This window comes from Pinus tabuliformis, chromosome 1_2, assembly GCF_031772625.1.
Source record: "Pinus tabuliformis cultivar Carrire ecotype Pingquan chromosome 1_2, CPIR1, whole genome shotgun sequence".
Classification (NCBI taxonomy): Eukaryota; Viridiplantae; Streptophyta; class Pinopsida; order Pinales; family Pinaceae; genus Pinus; species Pinus tabuliformis.
The window spans coordinates 815,370,776-815,387,264 of NC_142298.1; positions in this window are offsets into that span (position 1 = coordinate 815,370,776).

Genomic DNA, 16,489 nt, shown 5'->3' on the forward strand with positions numbered 1-16,489 from the left:
GATCGGAGAATTAGAACTTCTTCAAGTAAGTGCTACATATAAAATATAGGTCAGTGCTGATAAGCCTTTAGGAGCGTCGAGAAATATCGGAAGAAGAATAAGAAATGATTTTAGTGAGAAACCAAGGTTGATGGGTCCTGTCCCCTCTCCTCTAGCTGACTACATGGAAACATCTGAGTGGCATTGATAAGGACACAGCGGAGCACATGATTGGCTCTAATAAGCTACCGTGGCAGCTGATGTTAGCATGACGTGACAGTGTAGTAGGACACGCGGCAAGCATTTTTAACCGTATTGGGTAGGCTAGTGGGCCAAAACTATGTGAAACATGTCACCTTTAATAATTCACCACATGGAGGAGATGAAATGATATAAGAGCTCGGAAATCAGAGGATTGAAATATCGTAACTCTAGTGCAGTTGAAGGTTTTAAAAGTTCTGATATAGTGGGCTTCTGATATGGGGCTGTCACACGGTCACAAGAGCTCAACGAACCAAGGGCGTAGAGAAGTTAACAAATGGAGAATAGCCCCCAACAAGAGTGTGAAGACATAGCACCTTAAAGCTAAGTGACAGGTCACAACTAGTGGTCCTATGATGAGAAGCACTGTGAGGGCTAAGCAGAAGGAACTCAGAAATCAGAGGATTAGAATATCAGAACACTGCACCACTATGATTACTACGATATGGAATCACTCTGATAAGGAAGTACATAGATTTAAAGAATGTATGGGCTGATAGCTGTAATATTGAATGAAGGCACAAAGGAGTTGGTAGTGGAAAAAAAGACTAATCCTGTGGAAACCTCTGTAACAAGAAACTAAGGACAACATTGGCTGCAGAAGTGAATTTGAGTGCTTGAAGGAAGCAATTGAATGCTTTGCATGCACGAATGGTTGCGGTAAATAAAAACAGAATGATCACCCCCATGGAATTTCATGACTTGTGAAACGATAAATAAGCATGGGACTCTTGGAGGAGTGTGCAAGTCATCTCAGAATTTATTTCTCAGTATAGGAGCTCTATTCAGGCATACTATGAAAAACTAAGAGTGCCATCTTTGTTTTGGGTGTTGTGACAAGAAAATATAAGGGGACACAAGAGGATCAAGTGAAGCGATGCCTATGTACATATTGGAAGCTACAGGACAGTGCAGAGAGACTCCCATGTGTAGTGTGCCTTAGTGGAAAAAAACCATCACCAACAATGGAAAATATGGGGATGTGAGCATATGTGTGTGTGTGTGTAGATCTGTGTGAGTGGGCATCGAAGAAGAGAGGATGAAGCACCTGATAAGAAACTGTGTAATACAACAACAAAAGCAACATGAGGACTGTGTTGAGATTTGCGAGGGTAGTGCTGAGGAGTAGTTAGTGAAGATCCCTTGACAGTGAAGGCAGAGCACGGACGATGTGTTGCTGCGAGAAACAAGAAGAGATCTGTTGCAAGTGAGAACAAAAGGTAGAGTGTAGAACTTGGATCTGCAAGAAGCCATTGTTGGTATTTTAATTGTATTATTGTATGCCTCTATTTTTAGTTTGACAATTGTATGAAATAGTATATCAATGGCAAGGGCAGGTTGGTTCCTGCATACTAAAGAGGTTGGCGCCTCTAGGAAAGTTGGTGCCTTCTAACGAAAAGGGGTCGGTGCCTCCTATGAGTGGGTTCTCACAAACAAACAGATGTAATTAAGTGTGTTCTTAATTTACATGATAAACAAACAACAAATTGGTGGTTTTTTCCCTCTAGGTTTCCACATGAAAAACACTGTGTCAAATGTGTGTTGTTCATGTGATTGTTGTTTGAACATGTGTGTCTGAAATATTGTTGGCTAACTGTATTTGTGCATGAATTATCTCATAAGTTAAAAGAATATAAGAAGGGACTAAAATTATAATAAGAAAAATAAAAGAGTTTCTTAATTACTAATTCAACCTCCCCTCTCAACAATTCCTTATTTCAACAGAGGGAGTGCATATATCGGGTCGAATGTATATTAGGAATGTGTAAATGTAAATGTAATAGGATTGACCTAGGGATGAAGGGGCCACATGTACAATGTGTGAATAAGTGTGTGTGTGTGTATGTGTGTAGGAGGTTCTCCTATTTTTTAAGGAGTTGTTGTGTAACTTAGCTCTCTTATATATATTAGAGTTGTGCTCCATACTCACAATTTTGTACATGGTGTATACTTATATTTTTCTATGTATTTCGACCATAAAAAAATAAGATGAATTAAAATAACAAATAAATACATAAAGGAATAAATACAAAAGTCAATCACTTCTAGGGAAAATATTCTATCAAAGATAAACTTCCTAAAACGGATATGAAGGCCTAGGGAAATCATGAAAATAAGGAGAACAACTGTTTTGGGAAGTAATCACATATGAGGAGTATTTTATCACAATTAGAGAGCACAAATATTAAATCATAGAACCATAAGCATGATTTTTCACTACAATATCCATGATTTTTCACTACAATATCCACATCATCAAGGCTTTGAGTTAGAACCAAAAACTACTTCATTTCGAAGATCCATATGAGGAAGTTTTATGGTAAAGATCCTATAAGATGGATATTCTATATGGAGCAATATTTTAATTTACATCAAGTGTTATCCTTACAAAAGGTAACTACTACATATTTGCATTTAAGACAAGATCAATTTGTATTGTACTAATGGCTTTGGAAAAGGAAAAAGTATTTTATTATATCTTGGCCAATTTTATGGTTGAATTGATAACACATTATGGGGAGATTAAGAGAAATATATCCTTTAGTGAACTAGTAAATCATTGGTAAAGAGGTCTAGTTACACAATGTATTCAACAATTCCAAAACTTTTTTTAGGGTAAAAGGTATTTTAGAAGATAATGTTTTAGACCTCTTTATGGGAAATTTACAGGAAGTCATCCAACATGAGGTACATCTCTTTGAACCTAAATCCATACCACATGCTTTTATTTTGGCAAGCAAAGTTGAAAATAAAAATATGGCTACAATAATAATGGTCGCTAAAAAATATAACAAACATGGTGCTTTCTGTCATGAAATCACCCAACTAACAAGGTCGATGCCTCAACAAATGAATGAAAAAGGAGCAATTATACTATGTTTTAATTGCAAAAACAAGTATATTGAGGAAACATTATCCTTTATATATTGTGAAGACGAAGAAGATCAAGAATTGGAACCTTCACAAGATGTAGAGACAAAAGGGAGTACCCGAGTAATATCTTTTCATGCAATGACTAACATCAGTTCTCCAGAAACCCTCAAGATAGAAGGATACATAAAAAGTAAAAGGTATCAATGTTCATTGATTTAGGATATACCCATAAATTTAAAATTAAGAATTAACAAAAAATCACAATTGCTTTCTATTTATAGCACTAGACTTTCAAGTAATGATTAAAGATGAAAGTATCATATATTGTATAGGGAAGTACCATAATATTAAGTTTAATACAAGGGATTTTAAGGGATATTCCCATGATTGCAATCCAAATGGGTAATTTTGATGTTTTATTAAGGGTCCAATGATTAACATAATTGGAAATAGTGGGCCTTAATTTTCAATATGTTTTCATGAGATTTACCTAAGAATGCAAGGAAATTGAGCTTAGAGGTATCCAAGGGAAACATTCATAAGTGATAAGTTCTAACAACATGATAAAAATACTCGAAAAAGGATATGATGGTGTAATTACACAATTATTGTCACTACATGTTCAAACATCCATATCGTCTACTCCATTGGATCTCTAAAAAGTTATCAAAAATCATTCCAAGGCATTTGGAGGGATGCCTAAGGGTCTTCTACTTGCTCGAGATCATCATAATTCTATTCACTTGCAACTAGGAAATGCACCACCTAGAATCAGGTGTTATAGGTCTCAACATGAAAAAATTCTCTACTCTAATGGATGTCCAAAAAATTATCAACGATAATTTTAGGGTATTTGGAGAGATGCCTAAGGGTATTTTACATGTTCAAGATCATGCCATATTCATTTGCAACCAAGAAATGTACCACCTAGAATTAGGCCTTACAAGTATCCATATATGCATAAAAGTGTGAGATTAAGTGTATGGTTCAAGAAATGTTAGAGGTTGGCATAATTCAACTTAGACAAAGTGATTTCTCTTCACTACTGTTGTTGTGTTAGTATTTTTTGGTGACATACTAATGTACAAAATATCTTGGGAAAATAGCGTACAACATGTTTATAGAGTCTGTAACACTATTATAAGAACAACCATATGCAAAGTCTTCCAAGTGTACCTTTGAGGTTCAAGAAGCGGAATATTTTGGTCATACTGTATCTCATGAAGGTGTCAAACTGGACTCTAAGAAAATTGAAGCTATGATGGAATGACCAATATCAAATACATTAAAGAAACTCAGAGGACTCCTACGATTGATAGGATACTACAAAATTTTTGTTAATAATTATGGTCGAATAGTATCACCTCTAATAATATTATTGAAGAAGGAAGAAATTTCTTAGATGTAAGGAGAAACCAAATATTTTGAAAAAAATAAAGAGGCTATGTGTACAAATCATGTTTAGGCCATGGCTTTGGTCTAGTTTTAATGCAAGAAGGAATGCCCCTTTCCTTTGAAGGTAGCCAACCTAAAGGAAAGAACTTACTTATACTCATCTGAAAAATAATTGTTGGCCATACTACATGCAATTAAGAAATGGTTTCCTTACCTAATGTGAAGCACTTCAAAGTAAAAATAGATCATGCTAGTTTGAAATACGTCTTGGAAAAAACAATATCTTTAGAAGAGAACCAAAAATGGTATAAAAAGATGCTAGGCTATGACTTTGAGATTATCTATAGAAAATGGGGAAAAGATTGTGGCAAATGCACTCTCAAAGAAAGAGGAAGTTATAGAGGGTTCATTATGTGTTATTTCCATTCCACAATCATATTAGGTGGAAGAAGAAAGGATAAAATGCAAGCAAGATGAGAAGTTATGCAATATTATTAAAAAACTATATGATGACCATACTTCCATAAGGTCCATGCTTGATCTTGAATATCCATTTTGAAGTCACCATGGATTTCCCCTTTAGTCTTAGAATGACATCCCATACATCATTCTTCATAATTGATTCATATTATTTAGCCATAGCATCCTTCCATACTTGTTATTTCATGACTTCTTCAAAGGTGTGAGGCTCAACTTGAATCATATTGCTCATTGCTACAACATATCCCTGATACCTGCATGGATTCTTGCTTTCTCTAAAGGTTCCACGGGAAATAACATGTCTTTCTGCATCTTGTAGTGTGTCACAAAGCCAAGATGGTCTCTTCCTAGCAAGCGGATCACATGGAGGAGGATCCAAGGGGTTCATTGGATCCATGGGATCATCAACAATGTGTCTCTTATATTCTAGTATGGAAGGACCTTCTGGAGTATCCATATCATCACTTTCCTTCTCAAGAAGAGGAGGTGGAGGAAGGTCCTTTGCTTTTCCAAGGGAAGCATCTTCATCAAATATCACATACATGTTAATTACAACCTTTGTTTGATCAAGATTATATATTCTAAATGCTTTGGAATCTTAACAAAATCCAACAAATGTACCTTTTCTTCTAGTTTCTTCCATCTTGTTTTCTTTTTTCAGCACATGAAAATTTAGGGGAAAGCCAAATATCGTGAGATGAAAAATATCAGCCTTGACACCTATGAATACTTCTATGAGAGTCTTGTTGTCCAATGCTTGGTGAGTCACCCTATTTTGAACATATACCATTGTATTTGTTGCTTCACCCCAAAGGAACTTCGTTAGTTTTTATCATGGAGAGTGGCTTAGGAAACTTCCATAGTGGACATGTTATTTCTTTCAGACACTCCATTTTGTCTGAGATTATAAGGCATAATAGTATCCTTCTTGATACGTTCCTTCTTGCAAAAATATATGAATCCATTTGAAATGTACTCTCCACCATTATCACACATGAAGATATTAATTTTCTCACCTGTTTGGTTTTAATAAAATCCTTGAAGTCCTTAAACATATCAAATGTCTTATCCTTATGTTTCATGTAATATATCCATGTATTCCTTGATAAATCATTAATGAAGGTTATGTAGCAGATATGGCCACCAAGGGAATGTGAGGGAATTTGTCCACATATGTCAGAATGAATTATTGTGAGGACGTGATTAGTCTTATTCATGCTACAGGGGAATGGTCCCCTTATCATCCTTCCACTGACACATCTTGGACATACTCAAACATGTTGAGCTTGAAAATCATGGATCCTAGAGACCAACTTCTTCAATTTTGGAAGAGCTTCATAGTGTAGGTGTTCCAATCTTCGATGCTACAGTTTTATTTAATTATTAGTGTCATGGACCGATGTTATAAGGGGTCTTCCAAGGAATCTCTAGAGTCCTTCAAATCTAGATCCTAATGTGAAAACATCTCTCATAAGGGATCCCATAGGCCAGGTAAGTACTTTTCCTTTGATGAGGGAAACCACCATTCCTTTTTCCTCCAAGGAAGATATAGATACTAAATTCTTCTTTAACTCCAACACATGCATAACATCATGAAGCAAAACAGATTCCCTAGAGTCCAAATGAAATTTAACAAAACCAAAAACCTTAATAGGATGCATGGAGTTGTCTCCAAGAATAATCTTTAAATTGGACTCCCTCTCTACCAAAGTAGAGAGAAACTCCTTATATCTAGAGAAATGATGAGACTCCCTACTATAAACCAACCAACTATCCCAAGTATCCATGGGAGAGGAACTAGAAAGAGCATAAATAAGTATACATTGAGATTGACTAGTAGCAACATTACTTCCATACCTAGAATTTATTAACTTCTTTTGAGGGCGGTGGTCTTATTCACAATCATTCAAATCATCTCTTCTTCTTCTTCCATCTCTTTCACTACAACCATTCCTTCAATCATCTCTTCCTCTTTGATTATTGAACTTGCTATTTTTTCTTCTAGTGTTGTATCATGGAGCTTTGTTATTCTCAGGGAAATCTCAAGCATAGTAACCTTTCTTGTGATGATTGTAGAATTCAATGTGCAACTATTCCTTTTCTCTTCCATTCCTTCTATTATAATTCTGGAGATAAGGGTTCCTTAAACTTTATGAACCTTCTTTTCCTTTCTTTTTCTTGTTATGAGTAATGAAAGAAGTGGGATCTCCTTCATGTTTTTGTATCTCGCCTCTTGAAACCATCATGGATTCTTCTTGAGTGAGTTTTCCATCAAGTTCCTAAAATTATGGGGAATTTTTGTTATTTATTATAGTGTTAATGAAGCTTTCCCAAATAGGTGGGATACCTCTAAGGGTTACCAACACCAACTTCCTGTCAGGTACAATTTCGCCAACTCTCTACAATTGGTATTTAAGATGAGATATCGTCATGATATAAGATTGCACTCATTATCCTTTATTAATTTTCATATATTTGAGTTGATATTTCAAGGAGATTCTTTCATTCAAATTTTTGACTTCATACATTCCCACCAACTTATCATACATATCCTTAGACTTCTTCAAATTTCCAATATAGGCAAGTAAGTGATCTTGTAAACCATCAACAATAATTTTATTTGATTTTAACTAACCTTTCTTGTATTTATCCTTGGAAGAAATGGGAGCAATTTTTGGAGGCTCAAGAACTTTTCCTTGTATGTATTCTCAAACCTCATTGTCATCTACTATGATTTCCAATCTAATCTTCCAAGCAACGAAATTTGATGAGTCTCTCAACTTCTCAACTTCCTTGAAGAATGAGGTAGACATATTGACTTGATTAGATAGACTCCAACTTTTCCAAAGATGATTTCTCTACCTCTTGTCTCCTTTGGACTTATCCTTCACCACTGTGTTGGAAATAATACTGAGAGGGGGGGTGAATCAGTATTATTAAGCAATTTACCAAATCTTCCTTATTTGATCTTTTGAATTATTCTTGCATATCAGTACCATAAAATAATGAGCTTGAATAAAGAAAATAGACAGTCACACCAAAGAACACAAGATGTAAGGTGGAAACCCAATGCGGGAGAAAACCACCTGCTGCAATATGTCTCTATCTTCTTTCAAGAAATTCTTTTACAATGATTTTGTACTGGTGCAGTCCTTTACCAGCACGCAGGCTGCAACCTGTAGAGAGCTACAACTCTCTCTCGTTTTCCAGTTTCTCCTGGAAGGGAGCTACAACCCCCTACTTCTTTTCATGAAGAATCAAATGATCAACAAGTATATAACAGATACAGTCCACTACAGATATCAGATCAGTAATTACAGAAATAACCCAGAAAACCTTATGAACAGAAATATACAGTCAACAGATCATCTTAAGACAGGGACGCATATTTTCTTTCTGTGGCCTGCGACTGGACGCAGTCTACCCTCCGCTGTTCTGCGTGCAGACGCACTGTTCCTCTATGCTTTGCTGCGACCGGCGCACCCCGAAACACTATCGCACCGCGTCTTTTGCTTCAGAGACGCACCCAATAACACAGTCGCGCCGCGTCCTTTGCCTCAGAGACGCACCTGAGCCTTTACTGTACTGCGTCCCGGCGCACTTGCCCTTCACTGAACCTGCGTCCCTTCAGATATAAAAGATATGAGGACTTCAGAACCAACCCAAACACTCAGATCCACAGATCTGATCATGCGCCATAGAGATCACAGTCCATTAGAAGATTCGCCCTCATAGATCTGGACTAGATCTCACCAAAAGATATTCAACCAAGATGATGCTTAATCCAAATGAACTCCTTTGCTTTATATAGGCAAGCTTCTCCCAAAAACATGGAACAATACCACGAGCCGACACCATAGAAACACAAAACCGTCGGCTAGATACCACGCAAGAAACCCCCACGTGCTTTTCTCTGCCTTGAAATGTGTGCACTGGGCGGACGCACCTCCTGAACGGCTGGCCGGCGTCCCTGGACGCGGGTTCTGTATGGTATACCTACGGGGACGCACTTGCTGAACATATTTCCTGCGTCCTTCTTGATTTATCACCTGAATGGGTTTGCCATCAAGGACAACACCTGAAACATAATGCCAACAATCTCCCCCTTTGGACTTGATGGCAACCACATAATCTTCAGCTTCATTCTCCCCCTTTGACATCAAGAGCAAAGGGTATGCTCCCCCTATGCTCATGCATCTCCAGATCTGTAACCAGAAATCCATCATGAAGGAGATAGAGACATATTGCAGCTATTTCCAAGATCTCCTTCTCCATAATGCCAACAATGCATTATGTGCTCCCCCTGAGCCTATACCACCAATAGGAAGATGATCAACAGTAAGATGATGCATCAACAACCCCCAGCTTTTGCCTGAGGTATTCAAAAGTGTCCTTGGGCAATGGTTTGGTGAAAATATCAGCAACTTGTTCCTTAGAAGGAACATACTCCAACTTGACCTTCTGTTCAAGTACTTGTTCCCGGAGAAAATGGTACTTGATTGGTATGTGCTTGGTTTTTGAATGCATAACCGGATTCTTTGAGATGCTGATTGCACTTGTGTTGTCACATAAGATAGAGATTGGAGGTGTACAAGTGATTTGATAATCCTGCAAAGTCTGCATCATCCAAAGGAGTTGGGTGCAACAAGATGCAGCAGCAACATATTCTGCTTCAGCTGTAGACAAGGCAATTGAACTCTGTTTCTTGCTGAACCAAGAGACCAGTCTGGGACCCATAAAGAACGCACCACCACTTGTGCTTTTCCTGTCATCCACGCTTCCGGCCCAATCTGCATCTGTATAGGCATGAAGAGTAAGATCTGTATCTCTAGGATACCATAAGCCATAATTTTGAGTCCCTTGAAGATATTTGAAAATTCTCTTCACTGCTTGAAGATGAGTCTCCTTCGGATTTGCCTGAAATCTTCCAACTATTCCAACTGCATGCATGATGTCTGGTCGGGTACCTGTTAAATATAGTAAACTTCCAATCATAGATCTGTAGGTTGGTTGATGTACTGCTGCAGATTCATCATTTGCACTGAGACTGCATCCTGTGACCATGGGTGTACATACTGGTTTTGCATCTTCCATGCCATAATTCTTCAAAATCTGCTTGAGATACTTGGTTTGAGATAAAAGGATTCCTCCTTCCTTTTGTTGGATTTGCAAACCAAGAAAGTATGTCAGTTCTCCTAGCAAGGACATTTCAAATTCTTTCTGCATGACTGAGGCAAAGATTTGACTCATAGCTTCTTCATTGCTACCAAAAATAATGTCATCTACATACACAACAAGTATTAGCAATTTGTCATTTTCAATTTTTATATATAGATTGCTATCTGCTGAACCTTTTGAAAAACCTTGTTGATGAAGATATTTGTCCAACCGGTAGTACCAAGCCCTTGGGGCTTGTTTGAGACCATAGAGAGCCTTTTTCAATCGGCATACAAGATTTGGATCATTTCCAAGAATGAAACCATCTGGCTGTTCAATGTACACTTCTTCTTCCAAGTCTCCATTCAGAAAGGCTGATTTTACGTCCATTTGAAATACTTTGAAATTCTGAGAACTTGAGAGAGCAAGGAACATTCGGATGGCCTCAAGTCTTGCAACAGGAGAAAAAGTTTCTTCAAAGTCTATTCCTTCTTGCTGTGCATATCCTTTACAAACAAGTCTGGCTTTGTTTCTAATTACTTCTCCATTTTCATTCAATTTATTTTTGAAGACCCATTTTGTTCCGATAACATTCTTATCCTTTGGTCTAGGAACCAGCTCCCAAGTGTTGTTCTTTTCGATTTGCTCAAGTTCTTCATCCATTGCTTTCACCCAACATTCATCTTTGCATGCCTCTTTCACATTTTGTGGTTCAGTAGAGGAGAGTAATGCCAAATAACTTGAAGCTTCTGCAACTGTTCTTCTAGTTTGTATACCTGCTTCTTTCTGTCCCATGATCTGAGATTCTGGATGGTTCTTTTGAACATATCTGGATGGAGTCTTTTCTTCTATTCTTGTTCGTTCTTCTGCTTCTTCGTGAGGTTCTTCTTGAGATTCTTCTTGCGGTTCTTCTTCTTCATCATTCTGTCTTTGAGGGTGGCTTTCATCTTCTTCGATGTCTTCACGATGTATTTGCCTAGGAATGTATCCCTTCTCATCAACCACTACATCAATGCTGTCAAGAATTTTGCCAAGTCTTTTATTGTAGCATTTGTATGCTTTGCTATGTGGAGAGTAGCCAAGAAGAATACCTTCATCTGCTCTAGGATCAAGTTTACCAAGCTGCTCCTCAGTATTCTTGATATAGCATTTGCTCCCAAAGATTTTGAAGTGCTTTACCGAAGGAGTTTTACCACTCCAGAGCTCATGAGGAGTTTGAGTGCTGTTCACTCGGACATTTGTCTTGTTGAGAATAATAACCGCCGCATGTGCAGCTTCACCCCAGAAGGTTGCAGGGGTTCCTGATTCATCAAGCATAGCACGAGCCATTTGCTGGATTGTTCTGTTCATTCTTTCAACTACTCCATTTTGCTGAGGAGTTCTAGCTGTAGAAAATTCTCTCCTTATCCCATGTTCATCACAGAAATCGAAAAATTCATTTGAAGTAAATTCCCCACCTCTGTCAGATCTGAGGCACTTAATTTTGTGACCTGATTCATTTTCAACCAAGGCTTTGAAGGATTTGAATTTTTCGAATGCTTCATCTTTGTGCTTCATAAGTCCTAACCAAACAAACCTGGAGAAATCGTCAATAAATAATATCAAGTATTCCTCTCCTCTAGGTGTTCTTTTTCTGAATGGTCCACATACATCTGTATGTACTAGCTCAAGAGGCATGCTGGCTGATCCTTCTTTCTCTGGAAAGTTAGTTCTGGTTTGTTTTCCAAACTGACATGATCTGCATATGGTGTTGTCAGGAATTTTGATATCTAGAAGATCGCGAACTGCCTGATATTTGCAAGCTTTCCTTATTTGTGAGAAGCTTAGATGTCCCAACCTTCGATGCCATAGCCAGTGCTCTTCATCCTTGCTTAGATAGCATTGTTGTTGTCCTTCATCAAATATGTATAGATTATTTGGAGTTCTTTTTCCTTTGAGAACTGTTTTACCTGTATCAAGATCAAGAACAAGGCATCCATTTGATCTGAATATAACCTCGGTTCTTTGATCACACATCTGGCTGAAACTTAGTAGATTATGCTTCAATCCATCAACAAACAAAACATTTCCAGCCTTAACATCTTCTTTTAAAGGAGCAATACCTTTTCCTTTTATAGTTGCAGGAGTATCATTTCCAAAAGAGACTTTCTTTCCCTTTTCTAAATTAGAATAAGACTCAAGTTTTTCTTTATCACCTGTCATATGCTTCGAACATCCACTGTCAATGTACCATAGATTTTCTTGTCCTTCTGCATAAAATGCTATCCCACATCTTTCTGTTTGAGGTTCCTTTATTCTCCATGTTTTGGTGCCTGAGGCTTGTTCCTTTTTCTGCTCTTGTACCTTTCTTTCCGGAAACCTGCTTCTGCATTCAAAGTCTTTATGTCCAAAATTATTGCAAATAGAACATTCAACTTCATTTTCAAGAGCTGAAAAGTTGTTATAGGTCCTTTTTGTAATCCCTGTCATACTTCTTTGTTTTTGAGCTTCCCTAGTCATGATTGTTTTATACGCAACACATTGAGCTGCTTTGTGACCAAAGTTATGGCAAGAAAATCATTGTCCATTGAAGAAGCTTCTGCGATTATTGGATCTACCAGCCAACTGATTGTAATTTCTATTTTCATCTATTCTTGAACCAAATTGAGAAGATTTTACCTGTGGCTGGTTGTGGCTTTTGTTCACCCTTAAGCTGGATTGCCCCTGATAGTTTCTGTTTGACATTTGTCCCTGCTTTACATGATGATCTTCCTTGTGCTCTTGCTCATTTCTTCTTGCTGCATCAAGATAACTTTTTGAAGTGGATGCTTGAGAAGTTTCTCCATTATAGCCCAAACCTGTCTTATTTAGTGGAGACCGCTGCACACTGATAATCTCATCCAAAGTTTCAGATCCTTTGACAAACTTGAGATTAATAGTTTTTGTTTTCTCAATTTCTTTTCTAAGACCAACAATTTCACCTTCTAATTTTTCAAGATGTTTTTCCTTTTCATCAATTTGGAATTGTAGAGTATCAATAATCATGTTCTTTTCTTCTATGCATCTCTTGAGTCTAGTAATTTCATCATAAAGGTTATCCACATCTACAGCATCCTCATAATCATCATCTTCAAATGCCATTAACAACCTATATTTATTACCTTGTTCATCTTCATCACTGTTTGATAAGCCATCACTATCTTCATGGGTGTAGTAGCTTTTCTTATTTGCGCTTTGTTTCTTGTTCCATCTAACTGGTTCCTTTCCTTTATCCTTATAAGAGCATTTTGCAGCATAATGACCTACTCTTCCACAAGCAAAGCATTTGAAAGGTAGCTTACCTCTGAACCTTCCAGAACCTCTTTGAAGATTTCTGACAAAATTTGATTCTTCTTCCTCTTCTTCTGGATCATGGCTTGCTTCATAGTAATCTTCTTTGCCTGATGCTTTAAAAGCAGCCTCCCTTCTGTCTGATGGTCCTCCCTTTCTCATTTCATAAGCAGTTAGAATTCCATGTAGCTGAGACATAGTAAGAACACGGAGATTTTCTTTTTCTTCTATTGCAGATACTTTGGATTCAAACTTGGGGGATAATGATCTTAGAATCTTTTGAACTACTATGGACTCCTTTACTTCTTCACCCAAATTTTTCATACAATTAACAATCTCATCTACCCGAAGAAAATAATTAGCCACACTTTCATCATTATACATCTTGAGAGTCTCATATTGAATCCTGAGAGTTTGAAGTTTAGCTTGTTTTACCTGTTCATCTCCTTCATAGCTTGTGATCATTTTGTCCCATATTTCTTTTGCTGATTTGAAGTGCATTACCTTCATGAATTCTGTTTGGGATATACTTCCTAATAGAGTACTGACTGCTTTTGCATTTGTTTCATACTTCTTTTTCTCAGTTGGATCTGTAGGAGTAGCTGAAGGAAAAGCATAGCCTGTTTCTACAATGTCCCAAACTTCAGTACCAAGAGATTGAAGATATGCAGTAACTCTTACCTTCCAATAATTGAAGTTTGTCCCATCAAAAGCTGGTGGCCTGATTGATGCTTCTCTCTCGTAGTTGCTCATGATAAACGATCTACCTTCAAGCGATCAAGCTTTTCTGAAGGACCTGCTCTGATACCAATTGTTGGAAATAATACTGAGAGGGGGGGTGAATCAGTATTATTAAGCAATTTACCAAATCTTCCTTATTTGATCTTTTGAATTATTCTTCCATATCAGTACCATAAAATAATGAGCTTGAATAAAGAAAATAGACAGTCACACCAAAGAACACAAGATGTAAGGTGGAAACCCAATGCGGGAGAAAACCACCTGCTGCAATATGTCTCTATCTTCTTTCAAGAAATTCTTTTACAATGATTTTGTACTGGTGCAGTCCTTTACCAGCACGCAGGCTGCAACCTGTAGAGAGCTACAACTCTCTCTCGTTTTCCAGTTTCTCCTGGAAGGGAGCTACAACCCCCTACTTCTTTTCATGAAGAATCAAATGATCAACAAGTATATAACAGATACAGTCCACTACAGATATCAGATCAGTAATTACAGAAATAACCCAGAACACCTTATGAACAGAAATATACAGTCAACAGATCATCTTAAGACAGGGACGCATATTTTCTTTCTGTGGCCTGCGACTGGACGCAGTCTACCCTCCGCTGTTCTGCGTGCAGACGCACTGTTCCTCTATGCTTTGCTGCGACCGGCGCACCCCGAAACACTATCGCGCCGCGTCTTTTGCTTCAGAGATGCACCCAATAACACAGTCGCGCCGCGTCCTTTGCCTCAGAGACGCACCTGAGCCTTTACTGTACTGCGTCCCGGCGCACTTGCCCTTCACTGAACCTGCGTCCCTTCAGATATAAAAGATATGAGGACTTCAGAACCAACCCAAACACTCAGATCCACAGATCTGATCATGCGCCATAGAGATCACAGTCCATTAGAAGATTCGCCCTCATAGATCTGGACTAGATCTCACCAAAAGATATTCAACCAAGATGATGCTTAATCCAAATGAACTCCTTTGCTTTATATAGGCAAGCTTCTCCCCAAAACATGGAACAATACCACGAGCCGACACCATAGAAACACAAAACCGTCGGCTAGATACCACGCAAGAAACCCCCACGTGCTTTTCTCTGCCTTGAAATGTGTGCACTGGGCGGACGCACCTCCTGAACGGCTGGCCGGCGTCCCTGGACGCGGGTTCTGTATGGTATACCTGCGGGGACGCACTTGCTGAACATATTTCCTACGTCCTTCTTGATTTATCACCTGAATGGGTTTGCCATCAAGGACAACACCTGAAACATAATGCCAACACACTGCTTTCATAGCATGTTAATTTTCCACTGCTCTATGTTATCCCAATTACTTTAGACCAATTCAATCCTTCGCTAAGAAATCGTTTCAACAATAAATCATTCTTTCAGTAAAAACAATAATTGAAGATAGAATAATAAATTCAATGACAATAGGAGACAACAAAGAACATTGACAAGAAACACCAATTTGGTCAAAGACGAGGGAAAAACCCCACAAGGGGGAAAACCCTTTGAAAAATTTTCTTCTATTAGATTGTCTAAAATGTTTAACACAAAGTAAAATGAGCCTAAACCCATAAACAAGGGTCAAAGCCAAAGATTTGACTTATCAACTAATCAACCAACCAAGTTTCAATGTGCTAATGATGAAAAAGTCAAATTTGGTCAACTATAATAATCTACATTTCTGTCCAAGTCAACAACAGTCAAAGTGTGCCCTAATCAATCCAAAAAGTCAATGGTCAACCATTCCAAATAACTCAATCAAATCAACAATAAATTCAACTTAAAGTGATAGTCAAATTTAGTCCAAAACAATCCAAAAACACCCAGTCAAACTCAGTCAAAGTCTATAATTTTCTCTATAGTCAAACCTGTGGTCAACCTTGAAGTCAACACTAGTTAAACAACCCAGATCACCTTAGTTTTCGTGCCAGTCAACTCGTGCTCAAGAAATCATAATTTTCCCAGTCAAAGAAAGTCAAATGATGAAGTTGAACCCAATCAAACTGAAGTTAAACTTCCCAACAAAAAGTTAATGCAGAAAAATGCCTCCTTGGACTTAAGCACGTGCGAAAAGAACATTGCCTTAGACCTGTACGAACCAATCAAATTTTAGAGAGAAGAAGAGAGGTTGTGATGCGATGTCCAAATGAGCTTGATGCCACTAGAATTTATATGCATTGGAGGAGGGGAAATTAGTCCTTAGGCCGATCTTGAACATTTGAGTACCTATGGGCTTGACTTCAAAAAGACACTTTCCCCTATCCAAATTCAGTTCTTCAAAGGCCAATTTTGGT